Source organism: Pseudophryne corroboree, chromosome 6, assembly GCF_028390025.1.
Source record: "Pseudophryne corroboree isolate aPseCor3 chromosome 6, aPseCor3.hap2, whole genome shotgun sequence".
Classification (NCBI taxonomy): Eukaryota; Metazoa; Chordata; class Amphibia; order Anura; family Myobatrachidae; genus Pseudophryne; species Pseudophryne corroboree.
This window is the reverse complement of record NC_086449.1, coordinates 38159092-38173620: the sequence shown is the minus strand read 5'-3', so window position 1 is coordinate 38173620 and position 14529 is coordinate 38159092. Positions and strand designations below refer to the sequence as shown.

Genomic DNA, 14529 nt, shown 5'->3' with positions numbered 1-14529 from the left:
TGAAGGAAGGAACAGCGATCGTTCCGCCCTTCATTAACATTGATCAATGTTTACCCAGGTTCCGATATGCCGGCCTGTTGGGCCGACATATCGTCTGGGTACACATCTCTTCAGTGGGTACCAAGAGTTAGGCTCTCAAGCAAAAATTAATGGTTCAGATTATTACTTTTACTTATGCTAAGTGTGGTATCCGAGCTATAAATTGACCATGGCAAGGTCTACAGTCATTAGGTTGACCACTAATGATCGACATGCATTATGACGACTTAGACAATAGGTCGACATGTAAAATGTCAACAGTACTTATGGTCGACATGTGGAAATGGTCGATATACATATGGTCGACGCTTTTTTTGGGGGGGTAGCATTTTAATCAACTTTTTCATACTTTACCGTCCACATGGACTACGATTGGGAATAGTAACCTGTGCCAAGCGCAGCGGTAGTGGACCAAGGCACCTTGCCCAAATCATGGCGAGAGGACGCAGTATACTAATTGGGGTTCCACATGCTTAGACAGCATAAACGACACAAAAAATACTTTAAAATGTCATGTCAACCGTTTCATGTGTCGATTTTTTTACCCTGTCGACCTTTCCTACTGTCTACCTTTTGTCATGTAGACCTTTTGACCCTGTTGCCCTAATGCATGTCAAACATTAGTGGTCGACCTAATGACTAGGCCTTTTACATGTAGATTTGATGATCTATATCTACCAATGTTATGTGAGCATTGGTGGTTCAGTGGTAGAATTCTTGCCTGCCACGCGGGAGGCCCGTGTTCGATTCCCGGCCAATGCAACAAGTTTTTCTTTTCATAGAATATGCATTTTTACCATTTTGATTACTGCTATTTACTACTTATGAACATGTTTAGTATTTACATTTTGCATTACATTTTATAGAAAGTGCAAAGTAACCTGTGCCGAGCGCAGCGGTAGTATACCAAGGCACCTTGCCCAAATCATTGCGAGGGGACGCGGTATACTAATTGGGGTTCCACGTGCTTAGACAGCAAAAATGACACAAAAAATACTTTAAAATGTCATGTCGGCCTTTTCACGTGTCGATCTTTTTACCCTGTCGACCTTTCCTACTGTCTACCTTTTGTCATGTCGACCTTTTAACCCTGTTGCCCTAATGCATGTCAAACATTAGTGGTCGACCTAATGACTAGGCCTTTTTCATGTAGATCTGATGATCCAACGTTATGTGAGCATTGGTGGTTCAGTGGTAGAATTCTCGCCTGCCACACGGGAGGCCCGGGTTCGATTCCCGGCCAATGCAACAAGTTTTTCTTTTCATAGAATATGTATTTTTACCATTTTGATTACTGCTATTTACTACTTATGAACATGTTTAGTATTTAAATTTTGCATTACATTTTATAGAAAGTGCAAAGTAAGTACACTGCACAGAGGAATAGGGAAAGTTGCCACATCATCAGTTCCACAACCTGAGCTTTTCCTTACAGCAGAGCAAGAAGCATTGGAAGAGTTCTGTAGTAAAAATCAGCTTGGTCTTAAGTTGCTTTAAATTAAGAAAATACAAAAAAAATCTAAACCTTTAAATTTGCTGACGTTTTCTACCATAATTTTTTAGGTCTTAGAATTTTCTATTTTTAATCGAGCTGAAAAATACTACAATACTTATTTGTGTAAGGTCAGAAAATGCAGCTGTCAAAAAACAGCATTTGGTAATGTTAACCGATTTCATTTATTTTTTTTACCATTAACCACTTAACTGATGATTTATTTCGCCAAAAACCGTTCCGAAATTGTCGGGTTCTTTTATGAGTGAATTAGGTAAAGAACATGAATAAAACCCTATCCAAAATGATTTTAGTCAAAAAAAAAAAAAAAAGATTTTTTTTTTTAAAGATTTTTTTTCAAACATCAAAACATCGCTCAGGAACATCACGACCATCGGAAACATTGCGACCATCGCGGCTTTCATTTTGAAAGCTGGGACAGCCTCCAGGTACACAGGGGGTCTTCGGAGGGTTAAGGTACACTTCTCCAGCAGCTGCTATTGTCTGCAGCCGCCGGAGGGGGGACCCCTGCTGTGCTGACCGATCAGTGATTGGCAGCACGGCAATCTGTAGGCGAGAGTGCAGGGAGGCAGAGGGACCTTCCCTCTGACAGCAGCAGAGGAGGGAAGTTTCCCTTCCCTGCCGCTGCTAACACGGTTTATCTGACTGGACGCATCCTGTGCGACCAGGTCAGATAAAGCACTTGCAGGCATGGTCGCATCTGATGCGACCATGTCAGGTAACTGGTTAATGTTTAAAAGGTATTTGATGTACATAAAGGTAAAAAACAAAGGGTAGGAAGTAAAAATATTTACATAATATATTATGCACATCTGCAGAACTGATCTCCTCGTCAAAAACTGGGGAACACAGTGGTTCAGAGCGGTCGCATGTGATCTGACCATGCCAGTTAAGTGGTTAAGGTGATAGTCAAATGCAGGGTCAGGTTCCAGTTAGAGATGTGCACCAACCCATTTTTGCTGGTTTTGGTTCTAATTTAAATTGATTTAAAAAAAAAACTAAAATTATATTATGTAGACTTTTTTTTGTTCCTACAGTAAAATTTTAATCTCAGTAACATTCATTTCTAGTCAATTTTGACCATCTCACAGCTCAAAATATTATTTTCATCCACTTTAGGCCAAAAGCTGCAGTGAGCTGGCTGGTTACTAAGTGACAGAGCAGCAGCACAAACACAAGGCAGTTTATAGCACACCTATAAAACATTGTCAAACAGCAGTGGCAGAAATGAAGAGGTGCAAGATGGAATTGTCCTTGGGCCCTGTTGGATATTAAAAAGGACATGTACAGTTTAACAAACCAAGCACTTCATCGACAGGGACTGCCACTTTTGTGCTTGGTTTGTTTGGGCCCACACAAAACAGGCTACCATTGGGCTTAAGGCAGCTAAACTAACAGCTCTACAGTGCCAAGATGCCTGCTCAGCTCACTGCCAGGATTCAAAGGGCTTTTATATATACGTGAACAAACGCACTGGGGTACAGCTCACAGAACAGTACATACAATAGAACAAAATAAATATATATATATATATATATATAAATGTATATATATATATATATATATATATATATATATATATACACACATACACACACACACACAATTCACAGCTCAGATCACACTGCAGGGATTCAATTTCTATGTACATGAACAAAGTCACACTGGGCTATAGCGCACAGAACAGTAATAAAAACAAAAGAATATATATATATATATATATATATATATATATATATAAAATTATTTAATTTTTTTCAATTTGCAGCTTAACTCACACTGCGGGATTCAAAGGGATTTTAGATGTACATGAATAAACTCACTGGGGTACAGCGCACACAGGTTGTACAAACTTACAAACATTTTTTTTAAACTTTATTAACTTTTTTTTTAACTTTATTTGCACTATGGGCAGTCACACTGCTTATATGTGAGTCTGCTGAGTGCAGCGTCCACTGTGTGACATAAATAATTAGACTAACGGGGACTGGACACAGCACAGCTTGTGGATGGACACAGTGACAGCACAGGTTGTGGATGAGATAGCTCTTATAGGCCCTACATACTGGCCGATCTGCCGCCGAGCTGCCCGACGGTGGATACGGCCGACGGGCAACCCGGCGGCAGGGGGCCAGTGACAGGGGGAGTGAAGTTTCTTCACTCCCCCCGTCACCCGGCTGCATTGAAGTGCAGGCAAATATGGACGAGATCGTCCATATTGGCCTGCATGTACAGCCGACGGGGGACCAGCGATGAACGGGCGTGGGGCCGCTCACCGTTCATCGCTGGAGCCTCCACACTGCACGATATGAACGTTATCTCGTTCATTAATGAATGAGATCGTTCATATCGTGCAGTCATGTCGGCCAGTGTGTAGGGCCCATTAGACACAGCACAGACACTGGAGTGAAATGGCACCAAGTCAGCGATGTGGGGTCCTTATACAGAATCTAAAACCTGCAAGAATCCGATGCCAGGATGGTGATGTTTTGCATCTATTTGGAATCCGAGCCTGGCGGGAAAACCTGAGCCAGGGCTTGGATTTACTCAGTTACTGGAAGTTCAGGTGGGTTCGGATTTCCTAAAATCAGGAACAGGAGCCTCCCAACTGTACCTCAGCAAAAACTATTAACATGACAAGATTCTGCTTACCTGCCATATTCGGATTCAGTTATGTGGCGTTGGGCACAGTTGTACCTCCATTTGTCCATGTCGTTTTTGTTTGACAGTCAACAGGACTCCATCAACTTTAAAAGTAGAGGAGAAATAAGAACGTGGTACAGGGCCAGAGGAAAAGGGGTTTATGAACAAGGCATAAGTTGGTGTCAGGGGGAAAGTCAGTGCAAATGACACCAAAGGAGACCGTGACTATCCGAACCCCACTCATGGGGCCTAATTCAGACTTGATCGCTTCCTAGGGTTTTTTTGCAGCGCTGCGATCAGATAGTCGCCGCCCATAGGGGAGTGTATTTTCGCTTTGCAAGTGTGCGATCGCATGTGTAGCAGAGCTGTATGAAAAGATCTTGCGCAGTCTCTGCACAGCTCAAGACTTACTCAGCCGATGCGATCACATCAGGCTGTCCAGGGGGCCGGAAGTGACGTCAGACACCCGCCCTGCAAACACTTGGACACGCCTGCGTTTTTCCAACCACTCCCTGAAAACGCTCAGTTGCCGCCCACAAACGGCTTCTTGTCAATCTCCTTGCGAACAGCCGTGTGAATGGATTCTTCGCACAAACCCATTGCTGAGCAGCGATCAGCTTTGTACCCGTGCGACACTCCTGCGCATTGCGGTGCATGCGCATGTGCAGTTCTGACCTGATCGCAGCGCTGCAAAAAACGCTAGCGAGCGATCAGGTCTGAATGACCCCCATAGATCACACGTCGGTAAGCAGCAATACCTCTGTATTTAAAAGATGAAAGTGTCACGGGTGTGGTTCGTTTTATCGACAGTATCTAGGTCGACAATGTTTAGGTCGACCACTATAGGTCAACAGTCACTAGGTCGACATGGATGGAAGGTCGACAGGGTTTCTAGGTCGACATGTGCTAGGTCGACAGGTCTAAAGGTCGACATGAGGGATTTTTTTTTGTGTGTCGTTTTCTTCGTAGAGTGACCGGGATCCCAAATTAGTGCACCGCGTCCCCTCGCATGGCTCGCTTCGCTCGCTATGCTTCGGGCATGGTGCCTTCACTCCGCTACCGCTTCGCTCGGCACACTTTACCGTTCCAATCGTAGTCCAAGTGGATCGTTAAGTATGAAAAAATCCCAAGAAAAAAAAATGTGAAAAACTCATGTCGACCTTTAGACCTGTCGACCTAGCACATGTCGACCTAGAAACCCTGTCGACCTTCCATCCATGTCGACCTAGTGACTGTCGACTTATAGTGGTCGACCTAAACATTGTCGACCTAGACACTGTCGATCTTCAGACCGGATCCCAAGTGTCACACCTGTATATCCGAAAGAGAAAATTCACCTACTCGTAAGTAAGAAGTACAGTACTGGAACACTTCCACCTGTAACAAAACACCCACCTTTAGCCACTGAACTGCCCAATATTCTTTCCAAAAATGGTTAAAAAAAATGTAAATAATAGCTATTTATAATTTATTCAGTATCATTTTAACAAAAACAAAGGTCACACCAGATAATATCAAAACACAATACAAACAACACATATGCGGCAGGATGTAAAGGAGTCCGACATCGACAGAGGTGCGCGATGCCGGCTGATCTCTGAGGTTTTTTTAAAGGGGCAATCACTTACAAGTCATGGTTTTGCCTTGTGTTTGCCCCTTTAAAAACGTCCAAAGTCTGTCGGCATCCCGCACCTCCGACGATCTTGGACTCCCGTTACATCTCGCCGCCTGTGTTCAAACAACACACTCACCTTACAAGAACAACACGATATAAAGGTTGTAGCTCTGTCACCTGGACACACTTTACTATGCAATTATCTAAGAGGTGAAGCAGCTGCCAAACTACCAGTGTTTAGAAGAGGGAGAGAGACAGAAGCGGTGCAGGGAGGCTGGGAGAGACAAGTGCTATGGGGAGAGGAAAGATGCTTAGAGAAACATGTAGGTAAGATAGTGAAGACCATTTATCAAACAACATTTGCAATGTTTTCGGGGATTAGCAGCAAATATTAAGTATCCCTGCAATGTATGTAGGAGGGCCGCAGCAGCTATATCCGATACCGGCTATGATCCCCCGATTCCTGCCAGATTCTATGGGGGATGCGATGCTGCCAGATTCACCATTCCCGATATTGGTCCCCGCAGCTAATGCCATCTGAACATGGCTGTAACCCAGGCATTTCAAACAGCGGTCCTCAAGGCACACCAGCAGTGCAGGTTTTAGTGATATCCAGGCTTCAGCACAGATGGCTAAATCAAAATAACTGAGGTACTAATTAAGTCACCTGTGTTCAAGCCTGGATATCACTAAAACCAGGACTGTTAGTGTGCCTTGAGGACCGCGGTTGGGAAACTCTGCTGTAGCCTATGGGCTACTCATAGAGGGTGTAGTTCCAGGGGGAACCTCTGGAACCCTCCACCAGCAGTGGCCAAAGCGCATGCAGGGGCCACGTATACACAGCAGCCCCAACACCACATTCAGGACATCGCAAGGAAGGGCTCCAGAAAGAGCCCCATGTCCCTGCCTGTGCTGGGTGTAATCTCATTCTGATGGCTGAGGAGGCACTGGCTAGTACCAGAGCCAGATGGCCAGAGACGTCAGGTGGGCACACGGGGGCCTAGGTGCCCACCTAGATTAATTTGATGGTAATCTAGCTCTGGATATGAGCATTCAAATCAGCTTTCTAGACTAGAGAGAGCAGCTGCCAGCAAGAAGAAACAGGCGTTTTACCATGAGGTGGGAAATTGTGTGTTTAGAAAGTTCAGGTTCTGCCTCCAGATGTTATATTATGTATAATATTTATTATCTGATATTTAACCCTTGAGGACCACGTTTGACAACCTCTGACATAAACTGTGCTTTGCATAAGAGAATATAGCAGTGTTTCTTAAATTCATTCCTCAAGACATCCTAACAGTCCAGGTGAGTTGTATTCAATATGCCGGCTGTTGGGATCCCGGCGCTCAGTATACCGGCCCCAGAATCCCGACACCTGGCATAACGACAACTATTCTCCCACTTGGGGGTCCATGACCACCCTGGAGGGAGAATTAAGCATAGATATCCTTAAAACCTGGACTGTTAGGATTCCTTAAGGACCGAGTTTGGGAAACCTTGGATTATAGTTTGTTCACAGATGTTTCAACATGACCCCTGCCATTAGGGGGTATGGGTCATTGGGTCAACATGCGTTAGGTGGACCACTATTGGTTGACATGCACTAGGTTGACAGGGTTTCTAGGTCGACATGGTCCCTAGGTCAACATGACAAAAGGTCGACATGGTTTTTTGTAAAATTTTGGTGTCATTTTCTTTGTAGAAAGACCGGGAACCCCAATTAGTACACCGTGTCAACTAGCTTCGCTCGCCATGCTTCGGTCAAGGTGCCTCGCTGCGCTCGTCACAGGTTACTATTCCCAATCGTAGTCCACGTGGAACGTAAAGTATGAAAATGTAAAAAAAAAATTAAAACATTTGTGAAAAATTCATGTCGCCCTTTTGTCATGTCGACCTAGAAACCCTGTCAACCTAATGACTGTCGACCTAATGACCGAATCCCCCATCGGGTACAACATTCTCTGCTCCTGGACTTCCCTACTTAATTAGTACCTCAGTCAATTTAACCATCTGGACACAACAATGAATATCCTTAAAACCTGGACTGGAAAAGCTGTTTCCCGGTTGTTACCTGCTTTTATATGAATCCTATTATATGCTGAGTAGAGCAACATTGCAACAATTGTTTTTTACCTTATTCTGGTTGGAAAACCACTAACAGAATGTTGTTACTAAGCGCAAAATGCACGATTCCGGTGAGATAGCCATTAGATTTAAAGCAGCCACAAGTTTAAAGGCAAAACCAGATTTGTTTTACCCTTAAGCTAATTGCCTTCTTTAAATCTAGTGGTTGTCACGTCGGCTCTTGCAAATCGTAAAATATTACCTTTCCCATAAGGCCTCATTGTTCTGATGCATGAGTCCTGAATTAACAAGCATATGGCCCATCTGTTTGTGAACCTCGTCTCAGGCATAGGAGACTTGAAGTGGCTGAAGTGATCCATCTGGATTCATCGAGTGCTTTCCTGAAAGTGCTGAAAAAGGAATTACAGTCATGTAGCAATGGGTCGTTCATTTCCCAGCATGGAGGAGAGAATACCAATGCTTGACTGGAAAACTGTCTTGTTATAAGCCACCTTGGCCTTCTCATACCGCTTTCAGATCTGGGTCGCACCCGGTAATTGGAAACGGGTCCTTCCCGGCTGCGACCGGGCATTGGACCCTGAGAACTGGCTTTTTGACCCGGCAATATGCCAAGTCGGGTTGTTATGAGGGACGGGGACCGTGGCATCATTGGGGGCGGTTGCGGAGGTGACGCTGCGAGATGAGATCTCCGTGCCACCTCTCCCTATGCTGTGAACGGGTACCGTGTCGAATCGACCTGGGTAACCCGTTCACACTGCGCCTGACCCGGTAATAACCCAGGAATAACCCTTTTTTATTCCCGGGTTGAATTAGCGGGTCAGGCGACCCGGGAATTCAGGACTGACCCTTTCACACCACACATTGACCCGGCAATATACAGCGTCGATACCGGGTTATTTGTGCGGTCTGAAAGGGGTATTAGAGGTGAAATTAATAGTGGCCTGAAATGCAAATTGCATTGAACAATGGTTCAAGAATCCTCTACAATTCTTTGGCTCACTGTCATTCTTGTCAGGTATAAAGCTGGGCATACACTATACCACAGGTTCTCAAACTCTGTCCTCAGGACCCCACATGGTTCATGTTTTGCAGGTCACCTGTAGATTTTTGAAATGTGGCAGTTGGTGGTACACAGAGCAGCTGCTGGATGACATGGAAAACGTGAACCGTGTGAGGTCTTGAGGACCGAGTTTGAGAACCACTGCACAATACAATTATCTTGCAGATCTGGCTGGTTGGAATGAAGATCTGGTAATAGATGAAGAGCAAATGACAATCAACCATTTGCTCCCAAACACTGGAGTATGGACAAAAACTGTTGTTCATACAAATTGGTTAAATCCAGTGTTTGGGAGCAAAATGGTTGATTGTCATTTGCTCTCATCCATTACCAGATTTTCATTCCAACCAGCCAGATCTGGCAGATAATTGTATGGTGTATGCCCAGTTTAAGTATCCAGGAGAAGCAACAATGGATGGAAGAGCACCTCCTGTATAGCATCCATACAGTATGTTTTATGAGGGATTGTATCATTGAATCATCTGGTTCTTGGTGTCCTCCTGTTTATCATATCGAGCAACTAAAGGGCCCTACTCACTTGGCGATGTGCCGCCGAGGTGCCCGACGGCCGATACGGCCGACGAGCAACCCGGCGGCGGGGGGGCAGTGACGGGGGGAGTGAAGTTTCTTCACTCCCCACGTCACCCGGCTGCATTGAAGTGCAGGCAAATATGGACGAGATCGTCCATATTGGCCTGCATGCACAGCCGACGGGAGACCAGCGATGAACGAGCGCGGGGACGCGCATCGTTCATCGCTTAAGTCTCCACACTGAAAGATATGAACGAGTTCTCGTTCATTTATGAACGAGATCGTTCATATCTTTCAGAATATCGCCAAGTGTGTAGGGCCTATCAGTGTCACAGCAAGTGTTTTGGAGATGGCTCACTGGCTGAATCCATACTACGACCAGAGTATTCTTTCAGAGTTTTACTGAAGAGTGAATTTTGTCTGTCTGCTGGGATTGACCCAGTGTGAAATCTTACATACTAGTGGTTTTACTCAGGGACCTCCACAGGGATGTATGGACTAAGCTGAGCCCAGCACACAATTCGCGACGCCCTTAAATGAGAGTAGCCAAAAACTTGGTCTGGTAAGAGCAGGAATGCCCTACACCAAAAGATATGTACAAGGAATAGTCAGGACACAAGTTTTATGATCCAGTGTGTACCCACTAGATCAGTGTTTTTCAACCACTGTGCCGTAGCACACTTGTGTGCCCTGAGCAGTCTCCAGGTGTGCCGGCATAGAAGCTCAGCCAGGCCGGTCAGTGTTTTGCCGCTACTGAGGCCCTGGAACGATCAATACCGGTGGGTTTAGTGGTGCAGAGCCAGTTCTAATTTTGGGCCCGGGCAGTGTTGGGCTCTTCTGGCTTTCTCAGATGTGGCTCAGGCGTTACCTATGGAGAAGCTCCGTCATGACATCCTAGGACACGCAACTGCACCATGCATCACCATTATATTTGAGTGTGCCTTGGCAATATTTAAATCTTGTTCAGTGTGCCGCGAGATGTAAAAGGTTGAAAATCTCTGCACTAGATCATTAGCGGTGCACCCTCCCGCGGGTCGCTAGCAACATCCACCAGTCAGCAGTACGTGCAACTCAATCTGAGGATGTCGCTAGCGATGCCATGCTGCCGAACGTAGAATGGCCCCGCTCCTACCCTGCCGCCGCTCCGTCACTGCCAAAATTGGCAAGTGTGTATGCACTTGCTGATGTCGGCACCCCGGCGGGTCCCGTCGCTAGCGAGTTTGCTGGGTACACACATCTTTTAGTGTGTACCTGCCTTTAGAATAAACAAAAGAGTGCAGAGAGCCGGCAGACACAAAGTGAATCCGGTAAGTACCTACCGGGTTCTGGCACTGACGGTCACCACTCTTGTATCTGACGTAATCTCTTAGCAATCTATGTGCTGTGCATGGAAATACAGAAATAACCTAGAATTATTGTCTCTTTACATAGATAAGTTCCCATTGAGTGGAATGGACACACATCAGTACTGGAATATTATTCCGTGTTCTGTAGCTAGTTTTATGGGTTGTTCGTCCACTGCTTCTTCCGATTTCCGGTGCTAATGGTCATTTCACAAGCTATATTTTTTCCAGTAACATGGTATGGATGTGAAAGCTGGACAGTCAAGAAGCAAGATAGGAAGATTATTGACTCTTTTGAATTATGGTGCTAGAGACAAATATTCTGTATACAATGGATTGCCCGAAGAACAAATCAAATGGTATTAGATTAGATAAAGCCTAAGCTCTCCCTAGAAGCGCAAAAGACAAGACTGCACCTTTCCTACTTTGGACACATCAGGGGTAATTCTGAGTTGATCGCAGCAGCAAGTTTGTTAGCAATTGGGCAAAACCATGTGCACTGCAGGGGGGGCAGATATAACATTTGCAGAAGGAGTTAGATTTGGGTGGGTTATTTTGTTTCTGTGCAGGGTAAATACTGGATGCTTTATTTTTACACTGCAGTTTAGATTTCAGTTTGAATACACCACACCCAAATCTAACTCTCTCTGCACATGTTACATCTGCCCCACCTGCACTGCATATGGTTTTGCCCAATTGCTAATAAATTTGCTGCTGTGATCAACTCAGAATTACCCCCATCATGCGAGGAACAGGATCCCTAGAGAAAGGCATTATGCTTGGAAAAGTTGAAGGCCAACGAAAAAAGGGGAAGACCAGCTGTGAGATGGCCTGATAACATCACAGCCACTATGGACACCGCACTATCAACACTGAACTGCTGGACTGAAAATCGAAATTTGCTCAGGGCAGCTATCCATTGGGTCACCATAAGTTGGCAATGACTTGACTTGACAGTGTGAAGTGCAGGTGAATCTTGTTCAAGTATGCCCTTCACCCTTCTGTCTATTGGGTTTATCACTTTTAGACTCGCAAACAAAAATAGATGATTTAGATTGCTAGTTTTACAAGAAATGTAGTCATGTGAGCATTGGTGGTTCAGTGGTAGAATTCTCGCCTGCCACGCGGGAGGCCCGGGTTCGATTCCCGGCCAATGCAGCAGAAGTTTTCTTTTCTTTTTATACATTAATATTTGCAAATTAGACTATTGATATTTACTACTAATGCACATTATTTTTTTTTAATTTAAATATTGCATTACATTTTATAGTAATTGCAGTATAAAGTAAGTTCTACACAGTGGAATAGGGAATGCTGCCACATCATCAATTCCTAAACTGAACTTCTCCTTACAGCAGAGCAACAAGTATTAGAAGTGTTCCGTAGCTATGAGTTATATGAGTCCTTATTTAAAGGCTAGAAAAGTAACTAAAGCAACATGAGGAAACACTTCTTTACAGGATTACTATTTTTGATATAATAATAGTAATTATTATTATTTTATTTATATAGCGCTCTTTCTCCAATGGGACTCAAGGCGCTTTGCAGACATCAAAAACAATGCACCTAATACAGAAGATGTAAGTAATACAGCAAATACACAAGCCACACAGAAATAAAAAGAAAACCTTGAGCACACAGTAAGCATAATGCAGGATTGGTGTCGGCATTTTGGGTAAAAACTTCCAAGGGTTGTGTATTCCTCCCTCACAGGTACCAGGTGAGACAGCCATCTTGGGCGCACTGCTTAGAATTACCCTGGGTGGAATAGTCCACCCCTAGAAGAGATGACACAAAATAGGGAAATTGTAGCATCCTTACGCTCAGAGTAGGTCCCAACAAAACCATTAAGTCCATGTATTTTTCATCCCGTCCACAAGTGTACCAGATGAGGCAACCATGTTGTGCGCACTACAAAGGTAACACTGTGGGAGGTGAGCCATACAAGGGCCTAATGCATTTATGGGAAGACGGACACGTGTGTAGTAGTAGTAGTATGATATACCCTGTATGGAAAGATCCACGTGAAGTACACCCTGCCTGCAGAGGAACCATCTGAGGCCACCATCTGGGGTACGCTGTGTAGGTCACCGCTGGCAGGGTGTGCAATCAGTGGAGGTACACATTACAGGAACAGCACACAGTGAGATGGAAGAGAGAGAAGAAAAAAAACACATGGTAAGAAAACATTTTCAGATAACCAACGGGAGGGGTAAAATCAGGATAACATTACTATGGTAAAACTATGAATGTCCTGGTCTCATGGGAGCAGTACGGGTGGGTATGAGAATGTGGGAGGCACACTCAAGTCCAATGGAAAGTGCCCTGCTGAGCCTGGTCCTGGTGCACAGCTCCCTGGTTATGTTGAGGGTTAGACCTGGGTGCAGATGTTCTCAGCCGGTGGGGTGGTAAGCCTGGTCCTGGAGTTCTCATTGCAGAGGTGTGGCGAGGCCACATAATGACTCTGAGCTTTGTGGTTGTAAGGCTGTCCTTCTGTAGTGATGTTGGTTTGTTGTTTGTTTGCCTTCTGTTTTCCTTCGGTTTAATGCAGCCATAACGCAGGTATATTGATTTTTATCTATCACTTTATAACTAGCCACTTCATATACTAGGTACTGTAGTGTCCAAAATGACTGGCGTCCTAACCTGTACTGAATAAACAGGACTACTGCATGATGTGTTCATCCTGATTACAACCCTCACCCCCACACAGCAACCCTCCACCTCCAGCAAAACGTGTTAATCAAATCCAACAAATGTAAGGTCAGTTAACCCTATAAGTTCATAACATAGTACAGATATAAATCCACTTATAACAGATTTCTAACGTTTTAACTGTGCAATGTAATCACTGCTATGAAATAAAAACACAGATCACTTGAATCCAAAGAAAGTGCTAGTTGATCAAATGATCTAAATACTTTATTACCAGCATTTGAAATTGGCTGCAATAGAGATCTGAATATGATTACCTGTTGATGAAAAGGAGAGAGGAGGAGTCAATTCGCAATCGATATCAGTTGAATATTATATGTTATTTAAGCGGCACCAGAGCCGGCCCTAGCCAATATGATGCCCTAGGCAAGATTTTTGGCTGGTGCCCCCTAGCACTACCGCTGGTTCAGCCTCTGACCTTCCACCTCTTTCCCAGTACCATCACCCCTCACCCATAGCAGTCCTTATTTTGGTGTTTGTACCCCCTATATTTGAAATAGGAACAAGTAGAAAATGATGAGTGGAAGGAAGATCAAAGGCGCTGCTATACAAATAACGAGGAAAATGAAGGAAGGTGTGATATACTTGCAAACTTCGTGGACCTTCGTTAATCTCTTTCTATTACTCCAATGATTACCAGATGTTTACATGCAATATAAACAAAAATAAACAACAAATGTGTAATATTGTCTATGATGAGTCCAATTTTTTGTGAATTCTCCGATGAAACAGAGCCCTATGATGTGGAGGTTTTCTTGATAGAAGATAAGGATAGTTTCTCACCACCACTTCACAAACATAGGTAAACGTACCAAAACTCACTTAGAGTAAAATATCACCATACACATAAAGGTTTCTTTTATACTTCTTAACATGTGAGGCAGGTTCTATTCAATGAAACGTACCACACTCACGTTTTCAGCAGATGGTATTCCACACGTAGCGGTTTCTTTAAACAGATGAATCACTCTTCTCTTCCAAAAAG

The 14529-nt window shown here is 44.2% G+C and overlaps 1 protein-coding gene and 3 non-coding genes across 9 annotated transcripts in view; all 4 read left to right on the top strand.

The window, feature by feature from the left end:
• Positions 1–14529, top strand: part of LOC134934796 (transcription factor HES-7.1-like) — a 230968-nt gene that overhangs the window by 94131 nt on the left and 122308 nt on the right. The window contains exon 1 of one of the 6 annotated variants that reach the window (XR_010179809.1): positions 6019–6133. The exons of 4 other annotated variants lie outside the window; for them this stretch is intronic. The gene's annotated coding sequence lies outside the window, so the exon portion shown is untranslated. Of the gene's footprint in view, positions 1–6018; positions 6138–14529 lie in introns of those variants that run through there. One more of the 6 variants, XR_010179808.1, reaches the window with a different exon arrangement.
• On the top strand, positions 731–801 carry TRNAG-GCC (transfer RNA glycine (anticodon GCC)). The gene has a single exon. It is a non-coding gene; the product is annotated as a tRNA-Gly (tRNA).
• On the top strand, positions 1217–1287 carry TRNAG-GCC (transfer RNA glycine (anticodon GCC)). Its single transcript has one exon. It is a non-coding gene; the product is annotated as a tRNA-Gly (tRNA).
• On the top strand, positions 11917–11987 carry TRNAG-GCC (transfer RNA glycine (anticodon GCC)). Its single transcript has one exon. It is a non-coding gene; the product is annotated as a tRNA-Gly (tRNA).